General features: G+C 38.8%; 1 protein-coding gene across 1 annotated transcript in view; it reads right to left on the minus strand.

Moving 5' to 3' along the window:
- LOC130248800 (uncharacterized) overlaps nucleotides 1-16,516 on the minus strand; it is a 75,325-nt gene that overhangs the window by 20,546 nt on the left and 38,263 nt on the right. The gene's annotated exons all lie outside the window — the stretch shown is intronic.

Below are 16,516 nucleotides of genomic sequence, written 5' to 3' on the forward strand. Positions count from 1 at the left end.
CAGAAGGAAAGAAACGATGCACAGATTCTCTTAAGCTGCACTTGATGATGATGACAGAAAAGTAATGGCTGATAGAAGGCAGTGTGTACTGTTGGGTGACAGCTTTGTTGCTGACAAACTACAGTGAACATTTGTATAATGCACTGCACTTAGAACTGATGGTGGTGTAGATCCTCAGCTGATGCAACCCTGCTTACTCCAGAGCTACACTGGTGCTCACCAGCTGAGGTGTTCAGGATCTATCCTGAATGTATCTATTATTTACATTGCGTAAAATAAGGCAAAATAAATGCTCCTTTGTCACCCAGACAGACAGAGAAGATTTAAAGAGCAAATGCAGACATGAATTGTTTTATGCAAATTACCGTCAGGGAATCATACACAGTCCTTACAGCCCAAGAGTCAGTGTAAAACATTTATTTACCCAGTTCACAAATAAAAAAGACCCATCCCTAGCACCACCCTAAATGGTAGGTATTTACACTTAGTGCTAAGTCCTGTATGGTTATCATCAGAAATGAAGATGCAGGAAATGCTGCCCAGTGTTGCTACAATGAAATGTTATCACTTTCAGGGTAAAATCACACCTGTATCTGACGGCACATGTAAAATTAGTACACTAATACATGTAACCCTTCAAATGGAAACCAGTTCAAAGCACCACTGATGAAGCTTGAGGCAGAAGAGAACATGGCTTGTTCCACTGCGCACAATATAACCATATATATAAAACACATAATTTTATTATTGTTAGAAGGATTTTATTATTATTCCCTCTGCATAATATTTTTCCTTTTCAAGGCTCATACTGCATTAAGAAGAAATTGTCTTTATCCCAGGCTGTATGGTGATGACACAAATGACTTTGCCCAATAAGCCAACGGCAGAGCTGCGAACCGAGCTCTGCTGAGTTACAGTCCATTATTCTATCCACTGGATTCCTTACAAAATATTACTTTTTTCTTTATTTGTATGCAAAGTGAGTATAACCAGAGAGAGCATTTGCCAAGGATGGAGGCACTGTTTTTTCCTAGCTCTTTCCAGGACACACCTATGTTTCATACTCCAGTTTGCAGCCAAGAAAGCAGGTATCACAAACAGTTACAAGGGCTACCTAGGGGCAATCTGCTGTGACAGGGGTGACAAAAGACCTGAGGGGACATTAGGTAGTTCCTCAACATACAAAGGCTCCTAGCAGAATTTGACCCACTGCTTACTGAAAAACCCAAAGTTGTGATGCAGAAGAAATGCTGGACATCATGGCATTTTTATTTTTCAGGTGCAGCTGTGGTGGGAAAAGAAACTGCCAGAAGCAAAATCCAAAATCCAAAATCAGGGCTTTTAGGAATTAAACATTAGTGTGAAACAGGAAGAAAGAGTAATCCAATAACTGCAATAGTTGTTTTTGTTTATTGCAAAGAGTATGACACAGGTACATGACCACACCTGTAAACACCCATGCTGCCCCACCAAGCTGGGGAGGAGGAGGCTGATGGTGGCTGCTCTCCTTCCAAAGGCCAGGCTGTGCCAGCTCATGGGAGACATCCAGCAAGCAGCAAGCTCTGGATCAGCCACAGCTTAGGTGTGTTTGCATTACATGCACAGCCAAGAGCCAGGACAAACACAGCAGCTGAATTTTTCCCACAACACACTCATGGGGTTATGTGCTGTCACAGCTGTAGCCTTGGAGGAACCACTATGCTAATCTATAGTGGGTGGGGGGACACTCTGGGTCAGTGGGCCAAGAAATACTCATTAAAGAGGATGGGAAGGAAGTGCTGACAACTTCATATTCCTCTGGATATAACTGTGCTAGCCTGAAGATGGTGGACAGTCAGCTTTCACTATGAAAGAGCCTATGACAACAGAAAATTGGCAAAGAGCAGCAGATTCATGTCCTCAGCAGTCCCTTTACCCAACAGTGTTAGGCTGGCAGAGGAGCCCATCTCCTGACTTTAGCTAACTAAGAATATCCTAAGGGAATTAACTGAGACATTCACAAGAAGAGATTTCTTACTCAGCTGGGGAAGAAAGCATTGGAGGAAGAAAGAATCACAAAATTTAAGCAGAGTGGCAATAGTGCTAGAGAACAGCCTGTCTCCTTGTAGAGAGCTGGCAAAGCCTTGCACATTTCAGCTTTGAGCAGCATCTGACAATGACAAAGCAAAAATGAAAAAAAACCAAATTATTATCATCATGGTTGCAGTTTAGGTAAGCAACTAAAACTTTGCCTATTTCATGCTTAACTGCATTTTCAAGAGCTTAGTGGCTTGGCAAAACAGTCTGGAAATCTTACAAGAACAGACTTTGTTAAAATATTCCAGTCTGGCTGCTTCCAGCTCTGGATGGGTACAAACATGAAGTGAGGAAACTCAAATGCAGCTCTCAGAACTTTTAAGCAGCTCTGGTTTTTATTTCATTCTAGAAAGGAACAAAAGGCAGTAGACAGCCTCTGTTATTCATCCTCATGACATGACTAGGCCAGTCAAGAAGCAAAAGAAAGCATGTAACTCCTCCCCTACTTATTGCCCTCTGACTGCTTTAAGTAAATAAGATGACAATGAATGAATGAGAAAAAGGCACAAACCACACAAGGGAGGATGCAAAATGTCAGAGGAGGTATAGATCTTGAAAAAAAAGAGCACTATCTGTAAAGCTGTTCACCCAGTAAGCAATGCTGAATGCTCAACCTAGTGAATGAGCAATAAAACAGTGTTTAGGAGCTGGAGAAGAAGTTTACAGGGTCACATCCAAGCTTATCTCAGTTTAAAAAGGAATGGAAAACTACAGAAAGTGAAATGTTAAAACATCTATAGACATTCAGGGGAATCAAGATTTAGAACTTCTTGTTTATGTTAATAGGAGCATTGTACCCTATCCAGAGGAAAAGAAATGTATATATATTTGTAGGTAGTTCTTGTGCCTAAGTTAGGAGAGACCCCTGTACCTGATGTGTGGAACTGTTTTCTACCTTGACACAGAAAACCTCCCCAAGGACATTTGCTCTGTCTGGAGGAAAAATGCAATCTTCCTCCTGACCAAATACATATCTACTTCTGAGAGCCACTAAACACTCAAACACCATCTGTGAGCTGTGCATTCATCTGTAACACACCAATTTAGCTGGCAGGCCATTGGGAAACAAGACTCTGAAGTTGCCAAATTAAAATGGCAATCCAGCACCAGTTGAAACTCCACCAAGCAAGCAGGTGAGATTACCAAAAAACACTGTAGCAGAGAGAGATGAAATGTCAAAAAAAAAAGAGAAACAGCCTTGTGGAGTGGATTTAAAAAAAAAAAAAAATAAAAAAGAGAGGTGGTGGGGAAGAAAAGGCACAGCTTTGATCTTTTCCATCCTGTACTTAATTAGCAGCAGCATCATGCTAGGAGCATGGGTCTGTACAGCTGGACACAAAACTTCCTTCAGTGGAGAATCTGTTGATTCCTTCAGTAAGGATCAACAGACTCGTAGCTGCTGTGTGCAGAGCAGGCAGAAGACACCCAGCACACCATGATCCTCCATTTCAAAAAAACCTTCTTTCTGAAGGTTTGGCCATGCAGCAATGAAACTTCCTCTTACACAAACACAGACAAGCCACGAGTCAAAGCCTTCTGACTCCTGTCTGGTGTTTACAGCTACAGGATGAAACAAAAACTGAATTCCTGCATGCATTACTTCCCTTGCCACAATTAAATTGACCGTAAGTGCTGGAGTTAGGATGTCAGTTGTTAAACAAAATGTATAATTTAGTTATTGTGCAGATTTACAATACTTATGCACCTTGGGAATAGGTGGGTGTTAAGATACATAGAAAGAAAAGTTAATGTATAGGTGTAAATTTGTGCATAAAAATGCTTCTAAAACACTATCAGTGTTATTCCAGTCAGTTCTCCAGAAGCTTCTATACTGACCTGACAAAAATGACCTTTTCTTTTTCATAGCAAATTTACAAGGACGAACTAGGCAGAAAAAAAAAGTCTGGAGTCTGTGGGAACAATGGAACATGTATAGAGAAATTTTTATGTTGGAAATTATTTTTTTTTTTGCTCTATATCAATTAGATCTTTTGATTTTTATTATTTTATACAGCAACATGTCCCTGAACAGAAGTGTTTGACTCAGGAATAGCCTCCATGAAGACAATGAAGTATGACGTGACCCAGGTAACACCAATTAGAATACAGTTAAAAATGAATCCCTGTAGATTTAAACATGGCCAGACAAGGCAATTCATGAAACTACAACAAAATGTAATATATTAAAAAGAGAAATCTCACAAACAGAAAATTGCTTGCAATGTTTAGGGTATTTATGAGGCATACATTTTCCAAATATAGCTATAACAATTTTGGAAGAACTCTTCTTCACAGTTTGATAAAAGAGAATATACTCAGGTATAAGCAGATGACTGAAGCTATTACACTTCAAAATAAAAAAAAAAACATTTTTGCTTTAATACAACATGTTTTCTCAAAGAAGTTAATTTATGTTAGGCCAGCTTAATTAAATCTTTAAGAGCCTTAAAAAGAAAGGACTTATGTACATGTGCAGAATACTCTAGGACACTATTATATTTAAAACACCATTTACCAGTAATCTCAGAAAAAACATCATTAAACAGTTATCTCAGAAAACTGAGATACTGTACAGATATCTTAAATTCAATTACATTATGAAAAACACAGTTATAGGAAATGTTAAACTGAAATATTTTTAAAAGATCTTTGTAAACACCACTGAAATTATGGTGGAAATTATCCATACAATTTAGTGAAACAAAATGCATCACGTAATAATGGTATTAACTTTTTCTTTCCAGTTTAATGCTGTGTTATTATATTTGCTGCCTATTTTAGAAAGTAATTTGTGTTGATGGCTCTGGAGAAAAACCAAGCATTAAAGAACTAATTTAATTCCTTCTGAGCTACGTTCAATTCAAAAATACTTCTTTCAGAATGTCCCAGTACTGCAGAATCTGACTAGAAATCCACCTTGAACTATGTGCACTTTGACTAACTCTCTGCCCAAGGCAAAATGATCCTGCATTCAGCAGGGTTTTATCCCAGTCTTCTAAAGGACTTACACAGAATGTACCTGATATAACTGGACCAGAATGTCAACCATGATAAGAAATTATGATCAAGACATGGAGGATACATAATGAGAACCTTATCCATTTTACAGTGGGCTGCTATTGGTGGGGGAGTACCTTCAGGGGGTTGTTTACAGAAATCAGGTCTTCTGCCTTTAAGAAAAAATAGAGAAAGAAAAAGAAAGAGAGAAAAAGAAAGAAGGAAACTGTGTAATTCCTTGTGCAGTGCTCTCCTTCCCACTTGTTCTATGACACAATGGATCCTAGCTGTGTTTAAGCTGTTCAGGTAGTGTTATAACTGGCTGCCTGGCTGCCTTTGGAAAGAAATTTCACGAATTTTCCTCCAGTGTGAAGACATAGCTTTATTCCTCTGGTTCCACTGTACAAAACAGAAATTTAAAAATTGCTACAGCTTGTTTCTCAAAAAATCAATGTGTGATTGCTAGCTGCACTGGGAGTTTGAGGGATATCCCCTTATCAGAGGCAATCTCTAGATAACATACTTTCCTCTATAGCCCATAGCTGCATGTAAGACACAGCAAGACAAATGCCAGCTTCCTTTTCTGTTGGTGTCATCTATTGATCCAGAGAAATGCTCTTCATCTGAAACTTCCTTCCCAAAGGGGACATTTGCTATGAGAAGCAAAGCTTTCTGCCTGATGCTAAGAAATCCTGAAACTTTCTGCTAATTACTGCACAGGACCATATCTCTAAAAACATTAAAAAAACCCCAACAAATCAAGCTCAAATGAGACAGATACCATCCTTTTCCAGTTGGAAATGTTGTTTTTCAATAACAAAAATGCAATATAATAAGCTCTATATGATTTTTCTGTGTGCTTTAGATAAAAATGTGCTCTGGGTCTGTGTTTTCCTCTGGGTGCATTTCCTATCCGAGATGTGACTAAGTGACTCCAGCTTGTGCCAGAACACAAAACAGTGACACCATGAGAAACCACAGTATCAGAGAACAACAAGAAGCAGAGAGGTAAGTAAAGGATGTTGGGGTACTGAAAGGACACTAGGCCTACAAAAATAATCCCAGAAAAAAATTAGCTATATTTGTGCCTCTACAGAGAGAAGAGAGATAGCATAGTGTGCAGGCCTAAGACATCAGCATCACCAGGAAAAGCTTACTCTAAAATTATTATGTAAAAAAGATACATTCCTTTAATTGTAAAAATGGATACCTAATCAACATCCATGTGGATGTTTGCAGTTTTGAAGCAGTCTTGATACGGCTCCTAGGTAACTGTAATTTCATCATAATGATAAGGAACAACCAAGAGAAGCATTTAAAAGAGAAAATAATCAAATATTTCACGGACAGTAGAATATTTTGGACTTGACACCCCCAACCAGAAGATTTGCTCAAGAGGAAAGAAGGGGCACACACTTTAGAGATGTCAGTAAGCTCATTCCTTCAGTTCAAACATAAAGTACCACACCACTTATGCACAATTTCTAAAAACATCTAAAAGAGACTCAGTTCTGAGACTTCACCCATAAAATAAGGATTTTCAGGAAGAAGGGAGCTGACTTTCTAATAGGTTGGGACTGAGGGTTTCTCTCTGTGGAGGTAGAAACTGAGATACTTCCCTTCTATCCCTCTTGGCCAGCAGGTTCAGAAATTCCTAGGGAAGACTGACAGCCAGCCTTACTACATATACTTTGCCTTCCTAAGATACCTGGCTAAGAAATAAACTCCAGTGTTCAGGAGACATTAGACCAAAGCTTCCAAAACAGAAGATTAATGCATTTGGGCAGAACAAAAGATTGTTATTTTGCTGTCTCTGATAAACAACAGTTGGCAGGTATTGAACTTCTCATGCAAATTAACTTCTGTTTGTTTTGGGCTTTTTTTTCCCCTTGTGTATATTTGTCTGAAAGTGTATTTGTAAATAATACTCTTTGTTGAAAGATTTATTGTTTCTTAAGCAGATGGAAAATATTATTTTTAACTTTTTACAAAGATATGATTCTGCTTTTTCTTGGAACCCTTAGAATTTTCATCCAAGAACTCCAAATATCTGAAAGACATTCTGCAGTTTTTTGAAGAGCCAGGTTCATTGAGACAATAAACACAAGAAACACTTAAATAACCTTCAGGAGTCACCACAGAGGTGATTCTGAATTTAGGCTTTAGTTTCCTGTGCTGAAAGACTGGATTATTGGGGGAAGAACTGGAAGGGGCAATCAGTTTGCCAATCATCCCTAAAGCTTATTAATTTACTACCTACAATAGAAACAATCACAATCACAGCCCTAGAGGACAAAGTTCCCTTTGACCCATAAGGTTTCCCACTACTGGTCTGAATTCAGACAGGATTTCCCCTGTACTACACTCTGCTCCTTTGACTCCATGTCATCCATAAGTCATTCAAATAGAAGCACCTACAAAATAGTCATATTTTTCTCAGATGGAAAGCCTACCCTTGTCAAAACTCAGTGTGACAAACAGTGCTCTGGGTCTGATGCTCTTTCCCACGCCTACAGCTCTTGATTGGATGTTTGTAGCAGGATCCTTATTGCTCCTTCCTTCCTATCTAGAGTTTTTTATTTAATTTATTTTAAATGCATTCATACAGACTTAATTTTGTCCAGCAAAGTAGCCTGCTCACCTTTCTATGAATTCCCATAAGTTTGGTAGCAACATATGGATGCAAAAGTCTCGAGAAGTCAGGGGGCAGTCAAGGTGAGATTTATAAAGATACCAAAAGAATTTAGCTGATGAAACCTAAACTAGCTAAAAAACTAACTAGCTAAAAAACGAAACTTACTAGTCTAGCTAAAACTAAAGCTAGAACTAGAAAGAGTACTATGGTTACAGAACACAGATTACTCTGAAAACCTCTTCCTCAGTTCAGGCAATAATGCTCTCTCAGGTTCTCTGCATTTCACAACCTCTTTTTCATGCTTAGTATGTAGCTTTAATCACCTTTATTTCCTTAAGGATCAACCTAAAACCTAGGTGAGCCACAACGCATTCGAACTTATATTTGCATTAAAATTTTGATTTTTCAAATCTAGGATCATGATAGGGCTGTTTTAGTTGTGTAGCCTTATCATTTTTTAAAAACACTTTTTTTTTTTTTTTTTTTTATTTTGCTTCTGTTTTAACCTGAAGGCATATTTGTTCAGGTCATATTTGATGTCATTCTTTCAGCTTAAAGACACTGAATCATCACCAAAAAAAGAGACAGAAGGCTTTGGTGGTTTAGTTGTTGTGTTGTGTGGGGTTTTTTATCTGCTTGTTAAATAGTTTTTGCTTGCTGTGCTCAAGGTTTGAAGGTAAAATTTATAAAGACAATGCTTTTTGACAGTGAACCTTCTGCTACATTTTTAGAAGCACTCAGCAAATTCCAGCAGCGGGTTTCTAGACAAAAAAGACAAATACAACCACTCCATGATTTAGATTGGCTTTCTGTTTGTGGGTCATGAGACTCACTGCTGAGCATGTCAGAAGTTGGCTGTGGCATTTAATGAAGGTTGTCAGCAACTTCATAGTTCCCATAGCAAAAGAAAGAGTGTGCTCTGGCTTTGGTTTTGGGGCATGGGACGCTGGGGGGATTTTTTCCCCCTTTTTTCTTTTGGAGCTTTCATTGGAATCTGGGATTGGAGTTAGTGGATAAACTCAGTTACTGCTAAAGAATCAAATTAAAAGTATGGAACGAGCTGGTGCTTTGAAAAACATTGAATTGTATAGATTTCCTTTTTTCAGAGACATAATTTAACATTGAAAATAAATATTAAATTTCCCTTCAGTTTGAAAGTTGAGAGTCACTCATGAAATTAGGAACAATAATCATACTCTATTATGCCCTGTCTGATGTGGGTCTCAAGAGGGCTGTGACTTGTCGTAGCATGAAGGAACCTAGAAAAATGATTACTTGCTGCTTCAAACAGAAGATGCATAGCTCAGATGCTCATTAATGAGGCAAAGGAAAATTAATTGACATGTCTAATAGTTCTTTTAATATAGCCTCTAAGCCTTGATGTGTCAATTGTCAAATTACCCCTGGCACACTTTCTTCGTCTCAGTGATCTTGTGTCGCATTTCTAGGAGAGAAAATTGACAGTACTTTCTTTGGCCTCTCTCAGCATACTTTCTGGCCAAGTGTGTTAGACCTCCAGAAAAATGAGCTGCATGCACCCCAGCTGCCTTAATCTCTCTCCAAATCAGGTGTAACCTGCAGCATTGTGATGGCTCTGTGTCAGTGATGCATCTTTGCTGGGGCATATAGGGGTCAAAAAATGTACAAGCTTTAAAAAGCATTAATGTATCATCCTTTCTGCATATTCTTGCCACTCTTGTGCACTGCTTTGGCTTGGTTGGAGTTCCTTTCAGTGAGCCAGGACCCTCTCTGCCTCTGCTTCCCCAGAAGGTCTAGCCTCAGAAAGAGAAAGCCTCTACCACCCTACAACAGGCTTTCATGTGCTCCAACACAGGCAGTGAAAGAGCATTCCTTGTAGAGCTTCCATTCTTTTCACATTATTATCACCCAATCCAGGCTGGAAAAAAAGCTGTTTCCAATCATTTGCCTGTTAGTCAACTCTCTGCCTGACAGCAAATCCTTTGATCAAGAATGTTATACAGTGTATATTAAGCTCATCTAAATTTATGTAATGGAACATTACAATTGCCACTGCTATTTCATCAGTTGGTGTTTCTGTCCTACATGAAGCTGGGAATAAAAGGAAACAAAGAGAAGGCATATGGGTCATGTATTGCATCTGCTGTTTGTAGTCCAGGGCAAAAATCCACGGGATTCCCAAAACTGAACAGCATATGAGAACTTCATATTGGCAAATTCTCTTAGCCATAGTTCCAGAAACTGAAGAAATCTTGACTTCATGTGATTTGTTTGGGGCTGTTGTTTTATATGTAGATTAACTGCCCCCTAGCAATAATAAATCCCCTAATACAAAGCCATACTGGAAAATTCTGCTCTTTGTGCAGAATGAAAATCACTGTAAAACAGTATATCAGATCTTTATGATTTTGGAAAAAAGAATCATTAAGATATTTGATATTTTTCATTTGTAATAAGTAATCTTTGCCATTCTGCTTGGAGTATTCATATCATTGGGCTTTTTGATAGGAAACAGATTTGCACATGCTGCAGAGCATAAACACACTTGACCCAAAAGTAAAGGAAGTACTAGAGAACTAGAGTTCCACAGAGCTGCAAGTGTGCAGTAAGTCCAAGAGCAACAGATTCCTTGCACATTTGAAGGCTATTAGTCCCCACACAATAGATTTAGCATGTCTCAGGCACAGAAGAGTCTCTTCTCATGTGCTGTAGAGCAAGACTGTACAGCTGAATGGATGCATCTGGAACTGCCACATGGGCTGTCAGAGATCCAGACATCTTGAACAAATGCTGGAAGTCTTCAGCTTTCACCCAGGCCCAAAAGGAAGAATCTGGGAAAAGCCAGGTTCTGTGAAGCTGGGTGAGAAACGAACATAAAATTCGGTAATATTTCTCTGAATGTCTTTCTATTATGTGATAATTTTTGAATAATCCAACCAATCAGCACTAAAAATCCAGGGAATACCATAGCCATCATTGTCCTGGACACTACTGATTTTGACAGAAACTGAGACAAGAAAGCAGGGAGAACACAGGAGAATGGGCAGAAATGGCAGAGAGGGAGTTTGCAAGTATGAATAAAGATGTGTAGAAGCCACTCATACGATGCAGAAGGAGTGTGAAGGTCTGTATCTATAACATTTTCCATGATACACATTGTAACAAGAATACAATAAGGATGCTGAGGCAAATTCAGCAAGAATATTTTCCAAGATAAAGCCAGTAGCAATCTGTGGAAATGTCCTTATTGTCCATTTGTTCTTATTTCATGCAAAATCTAATAATTTTTTTGCTGAGATGTGGGACTTACACAAGGTAATGGCCAATGCAGACAAAGAAAACCTTACTTACTTCATGCTATGTGAGACCTCACCTTAGCTAATACATGAAGGTCTCTTAGAAGTTTTTAATTGCAGAATAGAGAAGCATGAGAAGTAGTTTCCCCTTCATATGAAGGTTTTCAAAAGACAACTCTGATCCAAAATTGAGATGAAAATGGTGAAAACAAAAAAATTTATGTATGGACATTTTGGATAGTGAATGGACCTGTTTTGTTAATTTAAGGTGGCTTGAAATTATTTTGACCTTTCCAATAGAAAATTTACCCATCTTATACATTAAAATGTGGCCATTTCAAACAAAAGTTCTTTTTAAAATATCAATATGGAATATTTCAAGGGTGTCCAAATTTTGTTTCAATTATTCTTTCCCACAATTTCATTTTTTGAAAGTCACAGCTTTCAACTGCAAAGCACTTTGTCAAAAAATACTCTCAACCACAGAAGTAATACCAGGTATTTTTGATTCTTATGGGATCATATGATTCCTCCATTTCAGTGGGCAGCTTGGGACAGGCTGTAAAATACTGGTGTGTCACCCATTCTGGCACTGCTCTGCCAGGTGCTGTGGCAGATCACTGAGATTGCACTCATTGTGAGGAGTGCAAACTGAAAATACATCTTCCATTGTGTGTGACCCAAAGGATGTGGGGACTGTAAGACACTGTGCCTGGACAGAGGGCTGCCAGAAGCTGTGTGGGAAGACAGGGAAATGCTTGGCAAAACCCTGGCAGAGACAGAGGACAGCTCTACACTGAGCAAATTACCCCAGTATGCCACTGAAAGGCAAACCCAAGTTTTCACTACACAAATACAGCAGCTAAAAGGTGATAGTGGATCTGTGTAATTAGTTAAAAGTGTCTACTAAAAACCTGGTCAGCTGTCTTCAGTGGGTTTTGGAACTATTTTTCCCACAAATCTTCCTTTCCTCCTTAGTAGCAAATAAGCTGGGACCCAATTGTAGACAAGGGCTTGGTGCAGAGACTTGAACAATAAACCGGTTAGATCCATTAGGAGCAGAGTGAAATGACACAACACTGGAAACACAAGCAGTCAGCCTGTGAGACCAGCTTGGCTGCAAAAGCCTCCACCACCAGTCCATTTAAATTCAGAATGCCAAAGGTAAGGAGCACTTGCTGTGAGCTACAGCTACTTGGGCTCTCACTGTAAATATGAACAAATCTGACACACATTGCTTTTCACACTTCCTTTCTGTAAGCAGCACATACTTCCTCTTGTAAATAGTGCAACTAAACTTCAGTTTCTTATCTGACATTACTGCCCTGCTGAAGCCACTTGAAAGCTAAATCACACTGCCAAAGCATCTGATCTGTTTTCATTTTTGCTTATTTTCATCATAAGCACTTGATCCTTTCTATTCTACCACTACTTCTGAAGATTTTAGAATTAATAGTATGCTATCTTTCTAGTGCTGTGTAAGTCCTAAAGCAATATATTGCTTTTATTAGAATTATCAATTCTGATATGTCAGTAGTAGGGCAAACAACGAAAGGCCTCTCTCAAGTACAAACCTATTTATTTGCCACTTTTCTTGTGTGCATCCTTATCCCTGGATAAAAGTCATCTCTCCTGGGTGAAATCACACAGTCTGTAGTCTTTTCTTAGACATTTCTAATGAAATGGAGTGAAGGTGTGCTCTGAGCTCAAGGCTCTTACACTATCCAGACCAGCAGACTCAGACCCAGCAGGAAAGAAGGCAACACTCAGTAAACCTGGTTCATGTGGAGGCTGCAACTTTATTAAATGCAAACCACATTATGGGCTTATTTAAATTAATGGTCACAGTGGGTGCTCAACACCTCTGAAAGACTCTGCACTAGGGCTAGCTATAAAATTTTCCATTGAGACTCCTGTGTGAAGGGGAGCTGAGACTTCTGACTGGCAGAGCTTGCCAGAAAGCTGCCTTTCTGTGGGAATTTTTATCTTGCTAAAATGTTCAGATTTTGGTGCTGGAAAAATAGAACTTGTTTTCCCCCCAGCAGAATCAGTACCCAGCTGTTCATCTGCACAAGCCCACGTGCTGTGTGAGGCATTCTTGCCAGATCCCCTCATTTGGGTACAGCAGAGTCCAATGCACCAAGGTGCCATGCAAGGGCTGACAGACCACATGGACATGGACAGGCAGAGATCCTGCCCCAGGAGCAGGGATTCCAGGGAATAGGGGGAGACCAGACCTGAGTGACATCCCCTCCACCCTCTCCAGCTGCACCCAGTGCTGCTCCAAAGAAACCCAGGAGGATGGGGAGGGTAGGAGACCCCCTCATGTCCAAGGGGATCAGGAGACAGGGGCACAGAAGTGTCACAGGACCTGCCTCTGTCACAGTGGGCATGCAACCCAGGGACAGCTCCTCTGAGCTAAGTCACTTAATTCTTCTGGACTGCCTGTTTCAGCTTTCTTAAAAGATATTGTTTTCTAGGGAGTGGGGAAATGCCTAAACTTCATTAGCAAATTAGAACTGCTAAGACTGGCTAAGAGAAGGAAGGAAGTGGTTGAGCAACAACTCGTGATGCTTATAAACAGTGAAAACCTCTACAAAATACCCAGATGAAAACCAAAGAAGACCCTTTTCTGGTTGAAAAACAAGACCACTGCATTGTAATTGGCTCTTGTAAGAAATAGGAACATCTTAACTGAGTCAATTATGATTTTCTGCATTATTGTAATGCTTAAAGTGTCAGTGTTCAGTGATTGCTTTCAGCTTATAAAAATTAATTTCAGACCTTTAAACATCCAAACCAATACAGCTACATGGAGAAAATGTTTGTCATTGAAATAAAAATTATCTCAAATATAGAGCTAGAGCAACATTTTTAAAAATAACAGAAATATTGGTGAGTCATTTTAATAGCAAATAAATAAATATGCAAAGATCATGAAACTGTGGCAACTAAAAGTTTCTAATTAGAAACCAAAGAAATTAAAATAAAGAATCACATAAATTGGCACATTGACCAGTGCAAATGCAAATATATTTATACACAAATACTTATAAATATATTAATCTACATTTATGCTTTCACATTTTTTATAACACCCAATTTTGTAGGTGTAAAAAAAAAAAAAATTGAGGATGACCTGGGATCACCTAAAAAAAGTCTTTTGAGTTGAAGTATTTTATTTTCCTATTTCCATTCATTTACAATGACAAGGTAATGATTCACAGAATCACTGATAAACAGCAACTGTGTCCTTTTTATTTCCATCCTAACACTCCTGGAAAGCTTTATAGTAAACAGTTTAGAAGATAATGAAAGGTAAAACTTCCATCTGAAGAGGTTTGATTCAACAAAATTATTGGGACAATCACTTAGGTTAAGTGTTTAGCCCAGGGGGCAGTATAAAATTTCATCAAAATTCAAACCATGCATAAATGATCTCAAACTGCAGTGTCTATTTATACCACACAACATGTTAGTCACATTTTTCACTGAAGATTGAAAGTAATGATGAAGCAACTGATAAGGATGAAAGACTGAATATGTGCTATGCCACCCATGTATAATTCAGTTAGTGGCAAACATGGATCAGAAAGTATCCTGCAGCAGCATGTGTTTTCCAACTGCCTGAGAAAAACTGTGAACCACTAACAAGGAAAGGGGACAGCACTGAAACCAAAAATATTTCATACACACAAATTAGGCAGGTAAATAAGAGAGACTTATTAAGTGGGTCAGAGATTCAAAGACAATAAGAAATGCAAATATGGATCAAAAGAATATTACTATCTTATATTTTTAAGTTTTGTATTTCCTAAAAACAAACAAACAAACAAACAAACAAACAAACAAACAAACAAACAAACAAACAAACTTATATTAATCCAGAGAAAAAAAGCAGTCCCAGTGAAAAAAGGAAAGCTGAAAACTCATTATGGATCACTGTATTAGACTGTATCAGCTCTACTCAGACACCTACTGCAGATTTTGTCTGAGTTATTAGAATCAGATCTGTGCAATAACACTGACCTTCAGCTGAAGTTCTGTGGTTGCTAAATGGTGAACCCAAATTCTTTGTTTTGTTATTCTGTGAGCATCTAAGGCACTGGTCGAACCAATAAAATTGTCAAGTCATGCTTCAGAGAGATTGTCCTGCAGCACCGAAGCTGCACGGTGGAGGATTAAGCACAAACCTAAGCTGAAAGCTGTGCATGGGGGCTGTTTTTGTACAGCAGCATGTTAGTCTCAGCAGATCCAGGTTATCACCACTCCAAACAGAGCTAGATGTTAATGATTTGTACCTGCCTTTTTGGGGAGGATGGGTTTAGAGGAAAAACTTCACAGATATCCTAAGGAGTTATCTCTGAGTAAAAGCCATGGGTTAATGCTGCACATGGAAGGGGAGGTGAGAGCTGATACCTGTTTTAGTAGGGTAACAGCAGAAGAGATGCCACTGAAAAGTGGAGGGAGGCTAAGTGGTAGATGGAGGGCCCTACAAATGACTGGGGAAGATTATAGCATGACAGATGCCTCCAGTGATAGCTAATTTAAATGCCATTAGGTGCATTATATTTCACATGCAGACAGTCTACAGGGTGATGGAAAGCGTTACAGCAGGTTAGCATGAAAGTTTATGCTTCAGACAAAGCAAACTGCTATCACTCCTCTGGAAAAGGCACCTCAACAGCTTACCTCAGCTGAGGATCTGCCCCTCTGTGCTCCTGAAGCATTTGCTGTCTAGCAGCAGAATCAGAGCAGATGCTAAAGGTGGGGGAACTTAAGCAAGTTTCTGCTGACTCATTGCCCCCAAAAGAGAAATCGCAACAAAGTTAATGAAACTTCAAAGCACTGTTCAGTATTTTTAGATTATTTTGCTATTCTATACATTCTGATTTTTTTCCAAGAGGGTAATATTAAATAAAACATTTTTCCCAATTAGCACTTTTACATGTTTTATATTTAGTGTATTGTTGCTATTCTTCCAATGAAGTCTAGGAAAATGGCAGAATGAAGCCTGGAGTTAGGTTATTTTGAACTGATTTCCCTGTAATGTTAGTAAACAGTTTGATGCATCATGTCACTAGTAGCACTATTCTCTCTTGTCTTCCCCCATTTAATGAAAATCTGTGAAATAAATGCTACAAGGCAGTACTGCTGGCATGACAAATTCCAAGCCAATAAGTCTTGCAGTTGCCAAGATGTAAGCTCTGAAACTTGGCATTTGGCATTCAGAACTAGATAACCTTACTATAGTAACTACATTCACTGTATCTACAAGAGGGATGAATAAATCAACAATAATTGAACTACTAAAAGTGTCTAATTTCCAGAGTAGTGCTTCAAGCAACAACTGAAATTAAAAAACTGTTAAAACACAGCTACATACCCATACAATCTTGTCATGAATGCACTGAAGCAAAGGTTAAAAAAAAAGAATGAATATGCATTCTTTGCTAAAAGTAGCATTCCTTGATCTACAGTAGTGATGAACTGTATAAATGTCAGGTCCCATCCAAGTCCCACAGAGCCTGGC

The sequence above is a fragment of the Oenanthe melanoleuca genome, chromosome 2 (genome assembly GCF_029582105.1).
Source record: "Oenanthe melanoleuca isolate GR-GAL-2019-014 chromosome 2, OMel1.0, whole genome shotgun sequence".
In the NCBI taxonomy this organism is placed as follows: Eukaryota; Metazoa; Chordata; class Aves; order Passeriformes; family Muscicapidae; genus Oenanthe; species Oenanthe melanoleuca.